This window comes from Pelodiscus sinensis, chromosome 16 (genome assembly GCF_052426305.1).
Source record: "Pelodiscus sinensis isolate ZL-2025 chromosome 16, ASM5242630v1, whole genome shotgun sequence".
Taxonomy (NCBI): domain Eukaryota; kingdom Metazoa; phylum Chordata; order Testudines; family Trionychidae; genus Pelodiscus; species Pelodiscus sinensis.
Genome location: NC_143067.1, coordinates 11,664,717 through 11,681,268, shown reverse-complemented (window position 1 = coordinate 11,681,268; position 16,552 = coordinate 11,664,717).

Sequence of the window (16,552 nt, the reverse complement as noted above, 5' to 3'; positions counted from 1 at the left end):
GAGCTCTACTTCAAGGTAGTGCATCCACATTAAGGAAGCTTGCCTCAGACTAATTTTGAGGCTTCCCCAGAGTGGGGGCAGGCTATTTTGACTTTGTAAATCTTTTGGACCAACAAGATAACTTCTGAGCAGCAATAGGTGCCTCTGGGTAAAGAATGTATCAAATCAAATTAAAAGGTACAGGAATACCAATTCTGAGCACCAATTCTAATACAGGTCTGAGCTGGTTAGCTTTTTGTACTCATGGCAGAAATCACTAAAGATCAGATTGTGATAGTTCCATAAACTTCAGTGTAATTCTTTGTTAGAATCAAGTGCTATTTAATGCACTTTGTTTACTTTATCCATCAATATGTGTATGTACAGCAATCCTAGTGATGCAAAATCTCTTGCCATTGGAAAGAGTTGACAATTCTTAAATGCGATTAGTCACCTGCAAAAAGGCCAAAGCATACTTACTAACTGAGTGGCATCGCTTCTCCCAGAATTGCTAACCCTAAATATTTTAATTTCAAAATGCAAATAACTTCGGGTAAGGAATTTAATCCACTTCATAAGAAGAAAGTTTGCCAGGCAGTGCTTTATTTCAAAGTTGAGCATTCAAAGCGGTCTTGAATAAAAAAAAACAAAACAAAAGATGTGTTCAAAGATGCCAGAATAGGTTTGTCCTTTCTTAAATTGTTTAGGTTTGTTTTTATTTTGGGGGTTTTGACCAAAACAAGTCAGTGAAATTGACACACAAATTCTTGATGTCAGTGTTGGTAAATTTTTGTTATGAAAGGTTTAGCTGAAATTTTTTTAAAAGCTCTATTTGTGACTATTGCAAGAATCAGTACACCTATGAGGAAATAAATGAGTATTTCACAACACACAGAAAACTCTCTCATGGCCAGATTTTGATCTCATTTACAAAGGTGTAAATCCAGAGTAGTTTCATGGAAGTAACTCTGGATATAGCTATTCAGAATTTACACTCGTGTCAGATCAGAAATTGGCTTACAGAGAAGCTAGCCTGTTTAGTTTTTCATTTCCTTAAGCTAGTGATCACCAACCAGTAGATCGGGATCTACTGGTAGATCTTGGAGCTTCTGTCAGGTGATTTTGACTGGTTTGGCCAGGAAGGTATCGAGCGTTGGCACTTCAGTTGCCCCTCCACTCCTGTCATGCTGGTCCTGCCTTCTGCTTTGGGAGCTGCCCCCCTGGGAGCCTCCTGCTTGCTGTGCAGGGTGTGAGAGGGAGAAGGGGGGTGCTGATGTCAGGGTGTCCCTCCTCCCCCCGTTGTACCCAGAGAGAAGGGATGGAAGGAGCTTCACAATGCAAATCTCTGTGACAAACACACACGGTGTGTGAGTGATTTTCACAAACACCCACTGTCCTTTACTCATCCTCCAACCCAACACATATGTGGGGGGTGTTGTTACTACATTTACTGCTTACAAAGTAGGTTATTTGGGGGTTTTGACTGGCCTGTGCATTTCATTTCACTCTTACGCTTAAATTTAATTTGTTGAGTAATGAGTTCTAAAATGCCTAACCTGTCAGAGCAGGAGTCATTATTCCTGTGGTAAGTGCTGCTCTGTGAGAGGCAGAGCAGGCAGTCTCCACATGCTGCCCTGGCCTGCAGATACCACCCCTGAAGCTCCCATTGATCAACAGGGGACTGTGGCCAGTAAAAGCTGTGGGCTCAGTGTCTGTAGATGAGGGGCACCATATGGCACCATGGAGCCATTGTTGTACATGCTATCTGCATGCTACATGCTGGCGGGAAGCAGGGCTGGCTGGGAGGGGGTCGGGAGAAGCGGGACTGGCCAGGGAGGAACCAGACGGGGGGGAACGGACGGTAGGAAGTGGGACTGACCCAGGTGCTTGCAGATCCCGGGGTGCTGCCCATCCCACTCACAGTACCGGCAGGGCGCACAGGCGAATCTGGCCCGAGGTATTCCATCCTGCCCCATCCCTAGCCCCGCCCTCCTCCTCTCAGCCAGGCAGTACACAACTATGTACTGATACTCATAACAATAAAACGTAATTATAAAATACTGAACATGTAAATGCCCGGTATTTTCTAATTAATTTGTTTCCTAGACAGAAACCTCAAATACCGGACTGTCCAGTCCAAAACTGGACACCTGGCAACCGTAGGGATGGTGCAAGGCCAGGGCAGGATAAGCCTGCCTTAACTCCACTGCTCCACTACCCAGAAGCTGCCTCAGTTAAACAGTGCCCAGCCAGAGCCTATTTCCGTATCCTTGTCCAAGCCCTGAAACCAAACCTACCCCAAGCATGAGTCCCCCTGCACCAAAAATACTTCCCACGGCTTGCACCCTGAAGCCCCTCCTGGACCCCACCCTAGACTAAGTCAGGAGCCTCTCCTACACTCCAAATTCCATGGCCCAAGACCAGAGCCTGCACCCCAAATCCCTACCCCAGCCTGGTGAAAGCAAATGAGGTTCAGGGAGGAAGGGGGATGGAGTGAGCAGGATGAAGCCTCGGAGAAGGGGCGGGAAGGAAGTGGAGCAAGGGTATTTGGGTTTGAGAGATCTTACATTGCACTTACATTGACAAAGTGATCTTGGGTTAAAAAGGTTGGAGACCACTGCCTTGAGCCTTTCAGTCAGCCAACTAACATCTATGGCTACATGCCTCTGAAAACCTATTGTTAGCAGCATTTCCAAGAATGACAAAAGCACCAGCAAGAGCTGTGTTCAAAGTAGTGGAGTATTTTATTTACCTGTTCTATTGCACAACAGTGTAGGCATTATGATCCATATTTCCAAAACTGCACAGATCAAATTTTCCATTATCTGGAACCTTTTACCAGCACAAAGTGACTACCATTTGCTTTTGGTAGCATCTTGCAATTCCTTTGCAGTGATGTGAAAACAGATTCAAAAAGTTAGAAGACTTTCATCCTCCCACATCCACAAGAATATTTTAAGACAAACAACAAATATGGTTTTGCATTACCAAAAATTTAATGTTACATGAGGAAAATATTTCTTGCTACCTCTGACATGATTGATGGACCCATTAGAAAGACTTTTCAATTTTTTGAAATTTAAATATCCACCAACAAAAAAAAAAAAAAAAATGAACACAACTTGAGCGATTTGTCCTTGGAATTGAATATAAGGCAGAAAATGTTTTGTCCTGTTTGTTTATATATTCAGAGGCATGGCTTCCTGGTAATTTACCAAAATCATCATGCACTATATGAATCATTAGCTATAGGGGAAATGTTTGAAACTGCCATATATAAAAAGATGAATGTGCAAATGAAAAAATACAGCTTTGGGGAATCCACAGATAAAGCTACAGAGGAAGCAGATTTAATGTTGTAATGAAAAATGCAAAATAATACTAAAAAAACCCTTACTTCAACGTGCTGAAGTCTTGATTTAGGAAAGCAGTGCTATTCTAGACAACATTTGAGCATATGCTTTTTTGCTGACTGAAGCCAAAGGGCCAACAGCACATGCTTAAAAGCTGCCTTAAATCTGGCCAGACAGTTTATTCGAGTTTTCCTATCTTTTAAATACAATTTATAGATACATGGTTCTTCCAAGATAAAGTACCGAAAGGACTTGCATATTGCATACGGATAAATAATATAAAGTTTTTTAATGGAAATGAGGCCAGAAGTGATTTTCTTGTGATATCTTTCTATCCAATGACACTTGTCCAGCACAGGGAGGAGCGATGGAGAAAAGCTTTATTGATTCTTACAGACTAGCGACTTACAGAAAATAGTCCAAGTGCTCAGCTGAGTATTGTTTCTGGGAATTAGCTTGTCTGTCTGTCATTAATATACCCAATAATTAAAAAAGCTATTGAGCTGTGCAGAATTATAAAGGTAGCGTGTTTTTAAGACGGATGGATCTTGGAAAAAATCAGTACTGAACAAGAGACAGATCCACAAATCAACTTGTCTCCAACAATAACAGAGCTTCCTGTCCCAAATAATAAAACAAAAACTGGGATGGTTGTGACAAGTAAAGGAGGTAGCAGGGAAAGGCAAAGGGAGAATCATAGAATTATAGAATCCTAGGGCTGGAAGAGACCTCAGGAGGTCACTGAGTCCAGCCCCCAAGGCAGGACCAATCCCAACTAAATCAACCCAGCCGAGACTTAAAAACCTCTAGGGATGGAGATTCCACCACCTCCCTAGGTAACCCATTCCAGTGCTTCACCACCCTCCTAGTGAAATAGTTTTTCCTAATATCCAACCTAGACCTCTCCCATTGTAACTTGAGACCATTGCTCCTTGTTCTGCCATCCATCACTACTGAGAACAGCCTCTCTCCATCCTCTTTGGAACCTCCCTTCAGGAAGTTGAAGGCTGCTATCTAATCCCCCCCCCCACCCCCTCACTCTTCTCTTCTGCACACTAAATAAGCCCAAATCCCTCAGCCTCTCCTCATAGGTCATGTGCTCCAACCCCCTAATCATTTTGGTCACCCTCTGCTGGACCCTCTCCAATGTGTCCACATCCTTTCTATAGTGGGGGGACCCAGAACTAGATGCAATACTACAGATGTTGCCTCACCAGAGCTGAATAAAGGGGAATAATCACTTCTCTAGATCTGCTCGCAATGCTCCTGCTAATACAACCTAATATTCCATTAGCCTTCTTGGCTGCAAGGGCACACTGTTGACTCATATCCAGCTTCTCATCCACAGTTATCCCCAGGTCCTTTTCTGCCAAACTGCTACTTAGCCATTCAGTCCGCAGCCTATAACAATGCCTGGGATTCCTCCATCCCAAGTGGAGGACTCTATACTTGTCCTTGTTGAACCTCATCTGATTTCTTTTGGCCCAATCCTCTAACCCTTTCTAGGTCACTCTGGACCCTATCCCTGCCCTCCAACATATCTACCTCTTCCCCTAGCTAAGTGTCATCCGCAAACTTGCTAAAGGTATAATCCATCCCCTCATCCAGGTCATTAATAAAGACGTTGAACAAAACCGGCCCTAGAACCAATCCTTGGGAACTCTGCTAGAAACCAACCACCAACCTGACATCGAGCCATTAATCACTACCCATCAGGCCCAAGAGTCTAACCAGCTTTCTATCCATCTTACAGGCCATTTATCCAATCCATACGTCCTTAACTTGCTCTTCCTCTTCTTGTGTTCCAATGGTGGGATTGTTCTTTGGACTCATTTAGACTGATTGTGAAAAATGGAACATCCTTGTGTAAAGGCTGAGAAAGTTATTAGGATTTGGACCTCTAATACTAATATCATAAATGGCAAATGACATCCACTATGGCTATGCTTTGACTGAAGCCAAATGCAGAAATTTGGGGAATATATATTCAGGTTTCTTTTTTTTTTTTAAAGTTCCTAAATCCAAGCAAGTAAACTTTGTTTTGACGTTTACAATGACTATTCTTTTCCTCTAGAAGCTTAGAGATTAACGTTGTGGCTGTGTGCAAGGAACTGTGCAGCCTTGCTTCCTTGGCTGTGTACAAAAGCCACCATCTCCCTTTCATTGCTCTGGATTTACACTGGTGTGTCAGAGCACAATCAGGATGCTTTGCTGCCCAATTGCTAAGGAGTTCAAGGTCAAAATCCTCTACTTCCACAAGTCATATGGCAGGCTCACACATTTTCACATCTAGGCTGATATATTAACCCTTTTTGATACTGAGTGTTTAGCTCATTTGAGGGTCTAGCAGATTGGGTTGGGGCTCTTACTACATATAAAAGGCAGAGGTGCTGTGGGAATACAAAGCACCTCACTCCTGCATTATTGACTAATTGAGTAGTCAATGGAAATTCCATTGACTACTTGCTTAGGGGTGTTAAATTTCTATTAACTAGAATATTGCAATATAACATCTTATCAATTCATTACACACACACACACACACACACACAAAGCTTTGCTATCTGGCACTGTTAACCAGCTGGGATGGGGTGTACCAGCCCCACAGTGAGGAAACTGGGCCTAGCCAGGCTCATCTGGCTGAAGGAGTCCTGCTCCCACAGCCCTGCTGGGCATTGTCACAACTCCGGCTCAGTTTGGACTGGCTGCTGAGGAGGAAGGAGGCATGGCCTGAGCTCCTGGGGGCAACCTGCCCGTAGGACTGGACCTGGGGACCAGCCTGCGAGACACCAGAGATACTGCCAAGCACCTAGAGGAAGGATCCTGGAAGAAGTCCAGAGGAGACAGGTGAGAAGTAGACCAGGGCGGGAGATTTTATCCCGAGAAGCTCAGCATGTTGCAGCGGAATTCCCCGCCAAGCGAGCCGTGGACCATACCACTGCTCATAGGGCCCTGCGCTAGGATCTGGTGGACTAGGGAGGGCCCAGATCTCCTTACCCAACCTGTGGGGCCTGCACCTGTGGCTAAAACTTCCTGGTTGTTAGGCTGCTTCCCAGCAAGAGGGATATTTGCTAAAGACTCCAGCTGTTAGGCCGCACTGCCCCATTTGAAGGGACTTGTTACTGACTTTGGCTACTAGGCTGCACTGCCCCATGAGAGGCGTGTTTGCTAAAGACTCCGGCGGCGAGGCAGTACTGCCCTAGCAAGAGGGGTGTGGGTTTAGCACTGCAGTTGAATTCCAGTACATGCGGGTTTTGGGCGTGGTTCCAAGAACCCCATGGATGCGACAGCTCCCCCTGGAGCAGGGACAGGTGCATCACTTTGCCACACCAGCATTGCCTCCAGCCACAATGCCACTGCGTCTTCAGGCACAGCAGCCTGACTCCTGAAAGGACAGGTTCAACATGTGGGGCTTTTGACAGTCAGCACTACCAGCTGACATCAGCAAGTGCCTCCTTCCCCCTCTGTCTGCCTCGAGCTGCCGGGAGCCAGATCTGCCAGTAGGGCGATGGGGGCACAGCAATAAGCTTTGTTATCCGATACATTAAATTAACCGGCAACTCCTAGGGCTCATCTAGACTATGCTAGAGTGTCAAAAGAGGATATGCAAATTCCGTGGCAATTTGCACATCTTCTTCCAATCTCACTTTCGAAAGCGCCGCTTTCGAAAGTGAAAGTAGTTTAGATTCGGCTTTTTCGGCAACCCCCCCCCCCTTGTCGAAAAGCCGCATAAACCTCATTTTTGGAGGAAGAGTGACTTTGACAAGGGGGGGAGGGTTGCCAAAAAAGCCACATCTAAATTACTTTCACTTTCGAAAACTCTGCTTTTGAAAGTGAGATCGGAAGATATCTAAATTCCCACTGAATTTGCATATCCTCTTGACATTCTAGCATAGTCTAGATGAGCCCCTAGCATAGTCTAGATGAGCCCCTAGTTCCTACGATGCCAGATAACAAAGCTTTCATTGTAGTTGTATTTTAATGATGATAAAGGTTGTCGTGTGGTGGTGCTCTCTCCATAGGAATCAAAAAATTACTACCTGCCTGGTATGAGTTATCCCTGTATTCTGATTTCACAGGAGGCAGCGGAAAAGCTAACTCTTGCTGCCTTAATTTATAGCTTGCCCAATGTTTTATGCTGCAGTCTTTGGAGCGTGTGTTCCGGTTTTGGAAATGCTATTAACGTGTGAACATAAATGTATTTAAGTGGAAAAGAGAAATTGGGATTTTTGTCTAAGTGGGTCACCCTGAACTGACAGGTAGCAGACCTCTGGTAAAGCTTGAATTCAAGGAGAGAAAAGATTAGAGACTGAGAGCAGGGACTCAGTCCAGGGTTCTGCTTTGTTCTGGGTTTCATGTCCATTTGTCCAGCAGACAGGGTGTAGTGTTGACTTTGAGACTGGATCTAGTGGAGCTGACTCTGCACAACCAGACCAGGGAACAATAGCTGGTGCAGAGTCAGATCCTCTACCTCTGCTGCTACCCAGCTAGGGAAGCTATTTTCATGGATGACAGACTGGGCAGCAACAAAGGTGGAGGATCTGACTCTGTTGAACTTGACCTGGCAGCTGATGTCACTGACTGCCAAGAGGAAATGCTGCTCCTTGACCACCACCGACTACTGGAATTCTTGAGTGAGGATTAGATGGGTGCAGACTGTGTTATGAATAAGTTTTGGACTCCAATAATCCAGACAACTAATAACTGGCACTGTGGGGCTCCCATGCTTGGGGCTATCGCTAATTTTACAAGACAGGATATACTTACATAAAGTAAATGTGAACCGTGACTGCCTTTTTGCTGGGAAAACAAGGAATCGTGCATGAGAAAAACCATCCATAAAGGTGACCAGAGAAGTAAAATTAAGTTCCTAAAAGCCGGGAGTGGCTAGGGTTTTAGATGAGGGCTTGAGCCAAACATTTCATTAATTTTAATGGAACCCTTGTACAGAAAGGAAGCTGGACTTTGCTCTTGCATGGCCAGCAGGGTGATGCAAATAAGAGTTAAAGCTAAGAACATGCTTAAATTGTAGAATAGGGTTACTTTCTTTAGTTGGGGGCTTTATTGAATAGTCTGGCCTTACTCTTCAAAAATTAACTGTTTTATATGAGAATACATTAACTTGCCCTCAAATGTAACAGTTTATGGTAGATCGGTCTCATTAGTGTCTTCGACAATCAGAACATTATGGGTGCATCTAGACTGGTAAGATTTTGCACAAAAACCTGCCAGCTGTCTACACTGGCCATTTGAATTTGCGCAAGAGCACTGACGTTCTAATGTAAGAATTCAGTGCTTCTTGCACAAATACTTTGATGCTCCCGCTCAGGGATAAGCCCTCTTGCGTAAGAGGGCCAGTGTACACAGGCACCTTAATTTTTTGCACAAGAAAGCCCGATGGCTAAAATGGCCATCAGAGTTTTCTTGCGCAAAAGCGCTTCTAAACTGGGCATGGATGCTTTTGCGCAAAAGCACTTTTTGTGCAAAAGCATCCGTGCCAATCTAGATGCTCTTTTGCGGAAATACTTTTAACAGAAAAACATTTCCGTTAAAAGTATTTTCGCAAAATCATGCCAGTCTAGACGCAGCCAACCTGTATAGACAAATTATTCTGATTAGCGCAAGAGTCAATGCAATGCACTTTCAGTACTTTCACTATGCTCCCAAATGTCAATGATTTAATCTGTAATCAAAGATTCTGGAATTCTAGAACAACCTGTACATGGACTAATAGGCCTGTATGTGAGAGCAGTTACTTCTTCCCCCCCCCCCCCCCCCATCATGGAAAGGTACTCCTCTCCCTATCATGGAAAGGTACTCCATGAATGGGCTCTCTAAATACCTGAGACAGTCAGATGTGATAGACATTTGTTAAAAGCAGAACTATCACACTGAGTCATATCAGGAAGAGGACTATTTTTTTTTATAAAAAAGTCATATTCCCTTGCAGAAATTTGGAGTATAACAGTGAAACATTCATTACAATATATTGCATACTAATCTTAGTTGGTAGAGGCTAAACCCTCCTCGATCATATAGCATGACTTAAGATCTATAGGACATAATGTTCTCTTTTCTTTGAGAAACAAGTTTCGTAACAAAATTCTATCAGACCATATAAGCATAATCATACAAGCCAGCAATCCCTTACACATTTTTATGGCATATTGCTTCAGGTTCCACTTATAATCCAATGATTAGCATGAAGTTTCAGATATGAAGATGACCCATTTGTGCCTCTCTGGGATATCTGTGTAGGTACTGTGCAGTTGTAGCTGCTGCTTGCCAAGTCTTAAGCTTTCATTTTATATTCAGACCACAGGTAGTTTTACTTTGAATCTTTCCCACAGGCATATGCATTTATGCACAAAACCGAGGAGCTAAACCAAGTTCAAGCCATAGCAACAGTTTTTGGTAACTTTGGAATGCAGCTTCTATTAATAAAGGATATTTAGGTGTTTAGAAATACATTAAATAAGGTTATTTTAGATTTAAAATTCTGTTAATATTTTCTGCCATAAGATTGTTTTCACTGACTACTGCATTTGTTTAGCCAACTCTGTTACAATCTCTACTCAAGCTCATCTGAAATGGTTTTGCACAAAAGCTCATGATACTATATATTTGTGTTAGTCTTAGACTTGGCCTATACTTGACCAGGCAGGTTGGTTTAAGGCACACAACTCCAGCTATGCAAAATGTGTTGCTAGAGTATGCTTACCTTAACCAAGCTGTGGTGGCATTCATGCAGCAGAAGGCTGATGGGAATAGAAGCTCCCATTGGCTTCCCTTGCTCCTCACTAAATCAAATGCCTTAAAATTCCTCTTACATATAAAGAAAAAAGGAGTGGGTGTTCTGTGTTGAACCATATGCTTGTTGCAATAAAAATTCAACCCTTGAGCTCTTCAGATAGTGTGTAATTTTGAGTGTGTAATCACTATTTTTGGATATTTATATAATCCACCACTCTGACCTAAACTGTACTTCTATCACTAGGAAAAATGGACTTCAGAAGTTCATCACCATTCCTTCCTCTCTTTAGCTCTGAGAGCAGAAGGACAATATGACAGCACAATGAGGGCAAAAACAATGTAAGGATCTTTCCCTCCTCCCCCCATACTTCATCTCCTGTGTTGCACTGCAGAAATGGGTGATTTTTTCTTCTTCAGCCCCTTATGGTGAACAATGGAAGTGAGTTTTCCCCATGAAAGCTCATGATACTATATATATTTGTTAGTCTAAGGTCCCACAGGAGCACTAATTTTTAAAGTTACAAATTAACACTGCTACTCCTCAGATTTTTATCATGTATTATACAGGTCTGCCGAAAGAACCTTTTCCATTTGCCTATGAATCTACCATGCACTGTAGTGTGTTCCGCTCACGATAAAGAATTCTTATTCAGTAAATCCTCACTCAATGTTTTAGATATGTTTCTGAAAAGGCTACTTCCAACAATAAGGAAATCCAGCTTCCCCATAAGAATTAATGTAAATAGGGGGCTTAGTTTCCTGGGAAGTTTGCTTAGATGACCAAAGGCAGTGTATATATAGCAGATGTCTTAAGTAATTTTAAACAATTTAATACTGTACAAAGCAAGGATGATTGTGAAGCTTAGTTGAGGTGGTAGAGTCTGAGGATGGAACATTTCCCAGGGACGTCTTGCTACTAAATGATGAACTAGTACTCGGCTGAGCCCTCGGGGCAAAGATGTAGTTAACGTAGCCATACACTCGAGAGGTAGCATAGACTGAGGAGGAGGGAGGAAATACAATAGACACAGAGCAGTGGCTGCAAACGCCTCCCTAGAGAAACTCACACTCATGAACCCACACTCTTCCACTGGACTGCACCACCCTTTCCTCCAGATGGTGCACACAGGGCTGCATAATGCCTGGTGGGGGGGGGGAAGAAGAAGGGGAGCAAGAGAGGCAGAGACATGCATGGCCCTTTTAAGGACATCAGCACTGCCCTTGCAAGTATTTAAACCAGGAATTCCAGACCCAGGACTCTGTAGCTGTGATAGTTTGCTTTGTGGCGTTGGAGTACAGAGTGAGTGGAGAAGCTCAATGGGGAGGGGGCCATCCTAACACCAGCACCCCCCTCATTCCTATCCCTCCTGCACAGCAAGCAGGAGCCGGTGGGCAGCAGTCAAGGCACAGGGCAGTGGGGAGAGAGGCAGATGAACTGAAGTTGCCCAGCTACATACTTACACCCAGCCCACCCTGGTTCCAAATCCCCACCAGGACAGGCTGCTTTTCCAGAAAAATCCTGCAAGTGATGGACAAAGCAGGCAGCTGAACAATGTTACAAGCAAGTATTGCACAACTTTAAACACGCACGTGCTCTAAAAGATAAGCTACGTAACAACACCACAACACTAACAACCTTAAGTGAAAAGTTACTGTAGTGGTGCGCTGTGTACCAGTTCATACACAGAAGGATTGAGGTCATAATAGTAACTGGGGATGAAAATAGACTACAAGATGCAATAGGACATTCCCAAAAGAGGATTGCCCCCCAATATTTGATTTTTAAAGCAAACTGTACAAAAAAGTTCCTTTAACCCTCTAACCTGGGAAAGAACACAATATGCAAAGTTCTATAGTATATGGAAGATAAGTCAAGGAACACCACATGAAATTTTAATGTGGATGGAACGTATTCTGTGGCTTTTTCTAGTTTTAAATTATTCTAACTACAGCTTTTTCATCGCTATTCGTGGAAACAATTCTGCACTTTGTTAATCCTCCCCATCCGGAAATATTTTCTAATATTCCACATTGGTTTTCCTTTGCTTAATTTCACCCAATTTGTTGCATTCCATCCCTTCAATTCCTTCTGATTCTTCTTCCTGGACAGAAAAATTCAGGGCTGAGGTAGCTATCCTTTACAATCATATTGTTTAACTTGAAGTCAGTGGAAGTGGTGGATGCTTAGCCCAAGACAGGGTAGACCCCAAGTCATTGTTCAGGTATCAGTCCTCAAATAGCAGTTCCTTCAATGCCTTAGTCAAGATTGACGAGGAGTTCTGTGGCACCTTATAGCCTAACATTTATTGAAGCATAAGCTCTCGTGAGCAAAGATCCACTTCGTCAGATGCATTTGACAAAGTGGGTCTTTGCCCACGAAAGCTTATGCTCCAATAAATTTGTTAGTCTATCAGGTGCTACAGGACTCCTTGCTACCCCCTGATACTTAGTCAAGATTGTGGGCCCTTATCTCAAGTACCTCTTGATCCTCCTGGTGAGTAGCTGCTCAGAACTGAAGGACACTGGTTTAAAATAGCATTGCTTTATTGCCCTCAGTGGAGCATAATATGTCAATTTATATCAGCCGAGGATCTGGCTTGGAGTGTGGTATTATGAACACCTTATCCAGCATATATTCACAAGAGTAGGTATTTTCCTATGGAGGGGGCCAGCACTGGTTATTTCGTGCTATAGTGTGAAAGAGTTTTAAGGTTATAGCTCTTCCTTCCAACCATTCATAAAAGGGGTAAAGCTTGACTTCCCCTGTGATTGGCAAACAGCAATTCTCCCCCATTTAAAGGTGGCAGCTTGGCTCTACTATAATAGTGTTAACTATATTTTATTAGCGGTATGTACAGATTATAGAACTGGGGTTCAGAAATTATGGGAGTTGCCAAGGAGACTTTTGTTCTACTGCAATTGTTAGGAGGCTTAAGTGTTAATGCCAATTCTGACACTGAGTGGTTGGGTGGCCTTGAGCATGTTAATGTTTGAGCTTCTCCCCTCCTCGTTTGTATGAGACTGATGTCACTTATCTAGTTAATTGTGTGTAAAATATGTATACAAGTGCAAAGGATTAGTCCAGGGTGGGGAACCTTCTTTGAATCGGAAGCCATTGACCCACAGAAAAAAAAAATCAGCTGGAGGCCACATACAAGGAGAGACACTCCACATATTCCCCTCACACCAGAGTATAGGGATGCCCTGGCTAGTAGATTTTGTGCTCCAGCCCTGCAGGAGGACAGCAGAGGGGCTGGAGCACAGTGCAGGCTCCCCAGTACTAGGAGGGAGCCCCAAGCTTCAGAGGACCAATCCAGGCAAGCTGGGAGCTGCATCTGGCTCCTGGGCCTTAGGTTTCCCATCCCTGGATTAGTCAATGATTGAGATGGAAGTAGACTTCAGGATCTCTTAGCTCACTGCTTATAGCACGTAACTGTAGGAAAGCACTAAAATCTCTAGCACAGTTTTCCCCATAAAAGTGACTTTTCACCAGCACTTAGGGAGTGAAATATGTACCAACACTTTCAGTGAAACCCCTCTTTGCTGTGGTATTCCACTGTAAATATAGTGCAACAAAACTAGTGCTAACACTGAATACCAGTATTGTTCCCCTACTATACCAAATGGGGTTATAGCAGGGTTGGAATATGGCTCTTCGTGGTCCAAAAGATGACCCTACCACTTGAAAAAGTAGATTCACTCATGGTTATCCTGCCAAGGCTTCTGATAGACTGAGAATTGCTTATCTGTGTATTTGCATGCAGCAATAGACATAGTTGTCTCCAATACATATGCACCAGGTCCCATCCTATCACAGACTGAAATAACACATTATGCTGTAGTCACTATACAGTATGAGACACAAGAATTAGTATAATTTTAGCAGAAGACCAAAAAACTGGTAACAATAAAAGCAACATTCTGGAACCAAAAATAAATCTGTTTAAGATCATGAAAGTGGAAGAGAGAGGGCTAATTTAACCCTACCAATCAAGAGAAGTGCCTGTGGGAAAGGGGGGGGGGGGGGGGAAGAGGTCGAGATAGCACTGAATATTCCCTGTTGGTTATTGGAGGCTTGAATGGTCAGACTATGCAGGAGACGTTATCCTGACTAATGAGATTTCTCTGATCTCTTGGGTCTCCATCCTTAATGGATTTTAGATTGTGAATTACTAATCAAAACATTTCATCTCAGCAACAGAATTCAAAAGGAGCAAATGACTAAAGATTAGAGTAATGTTCTGCCTTAGTGAAGTGTTAGCAAATACATATGGGGAAATCTAGAGCACTTTTCTACTAAGGAACTGTGTCCATGTAACCTGTGTTCCCATTGCCTACCCCCTTTTTTCTGTTTAAGAGATGGGGATAGCAATCACAATCACACCTCTCTTCGGGATTGAGCAGGTGGAGCAAAGAACTGAAGCACACACTAATTTTAATGGGGAGTAGCTCACTGATGTCAAGAAAACTACTTATGTTTAGTTATTCTGATGCTTAATCTTTTTGCTTAATTGAGGCCTGTCAAAGGGTGGGTACACCCATCACCCTCAGATTTCTCTCAGGGTGCTTAGTTCAGTGTGTGTCTGTCTCAATGGTCCAGGGCCAATAGCCGACATCCCCCATCCCTATGAAGCAGTCCAGCCTAGTGGCCGTAGTCAATAAAAACACTCCCTGCCCCAGGGCAGCGAGGCCCTGCAGCCAGAGTCTGTAACCCCCCTCCCCACCCTCAGGGCAGTGATGCCTAGTAGTCAGAGATCCAGAGTGAACCAACACTTCTTCACACAGGGCTGCCTGGCCTAGCAGCCCAAGTAAACAACAAATGTTGTAGCACCTGCCCACTGGGAGTTAATGGGGGTGGGGTAGGCAAACTCAGGCCCACCCTCTCCAGCCCCAGGCCGGTCAGCAGTGGGGTGACTCACCACTAGCTCAGCAGGGAATCTACCCCAAACACACTGAGCTCTCAGGGAACTAACTCCCCACCCTGGGCTACTTCCTCCCAAACTCACTGTAGCCATCTTCTTCACTGCTCTCCTCCAGGCTGTTCCTCACTGACTGGACGCTGCAGGTCAGTCCAGCAGCAGCTCTTCCCCCCAGAACGGTGGCAGCACCTCCACATCTGACAGCACTGAGCCCTCACAGAACTGCTCCACAGGCCTTTATAGCAGGCCCCCAGCTGGAGCATGCCCAGCAAGGCTGCAGGGGCGGGGCCCTGGTTAACCCTTGCAGATCCAGTGCAGGTTTGGTATACCCCACAGAAGGCCTGCCATGGGTCATTCACAGCCTGTCCCCTCCTGGGTTTCATAATGCCCATAATCGCTCCTGTGCCACTCTCTCGCCAGGACCATGCAGTCCAGTGACCAGAGTCAGTAATAACCAAAATTATTATATTTAATAACATTATTAGGATAGGCCCTAACAACCAAGCATGACAGAGTCCCATTATGCTACAGACAGAGTAAGGACAGTTACTACCCTGAAGATTTTCCAAACAAATAATTAGCTGAAAATAGTACTGGTGCATAGCAGCAATTTCACCTAATGCTAATAGTGTTGCCAATATTCTTGACCAGACTCATGAGTCTTTATTAAAAATGTTTAAAGGAGTATATAACTAAGGTAAGCCAATGTACTACCTAAAGACAATACGTTGTCGCAGCAGCTGTTTCTTGCTCTCCTTCACTGTCCTCCGTGTTCCCTGGGCCACTTCCCCATGGCCCTTGGCATCTTCTCAGCCTTTGTTCCAAAGCCACAGCCTGGCAGGAGCATCTGTCTGTCTTTTCTCTTCTCCCTGCCTCTCACCTGGTCTGCCAAGGTGCTTCTCTCTGGGAACTTAACCTTTGTCTTCACTGGTCAGGACTAAGCTGTCCTCTGCTCTGCTGAGCAGCTCCTTATATCAGGGATGCCCCAGCAAGCCACCCTTTGATTGGCTCTCTATAAGCCTCTCTGATTGGCTAGGTTTGCGTGCAGGTTTCTTCTGGCCTGCTTTTAACCCGCCCCTTGCCAGAGAGGGGCAGTTGCCCCACTACAAGTATAAAATGAATACATAAACATAACACTACTTTCCAGAAGTAATTCTTATCTCACAGCATGTACTTCTGTTCTTGCAGCATGTCCAAAGGTGTACTTTGAAGATATCCTCCCCCCAACTGCCCAAAAAAACTACCTCTATTTACAATTTAGAAAATACTATCAGTTGAACGTCTATAATCCAGACATCCTTTGTCCGGCAACATCTGTGGTCCAGCATCCATGGGTGCTCCAGGGCTGGACCACTCATGGGGGGAAAGCCAAGGACCCCATGTTCAACAACTCCTGCCTCACCCTCCTACAACTCCTGCAAAACCCTGCAGCATGTGGCCAGTACAGCCCGGCAGCTGTGTGATTCTACTACCTGCTACAGGGCTTCACTCAAGGCCTCCAGCCGTAGGGTTCTGCAGCCACCCTGCTTCTTCCCCCAAGCACCCCAC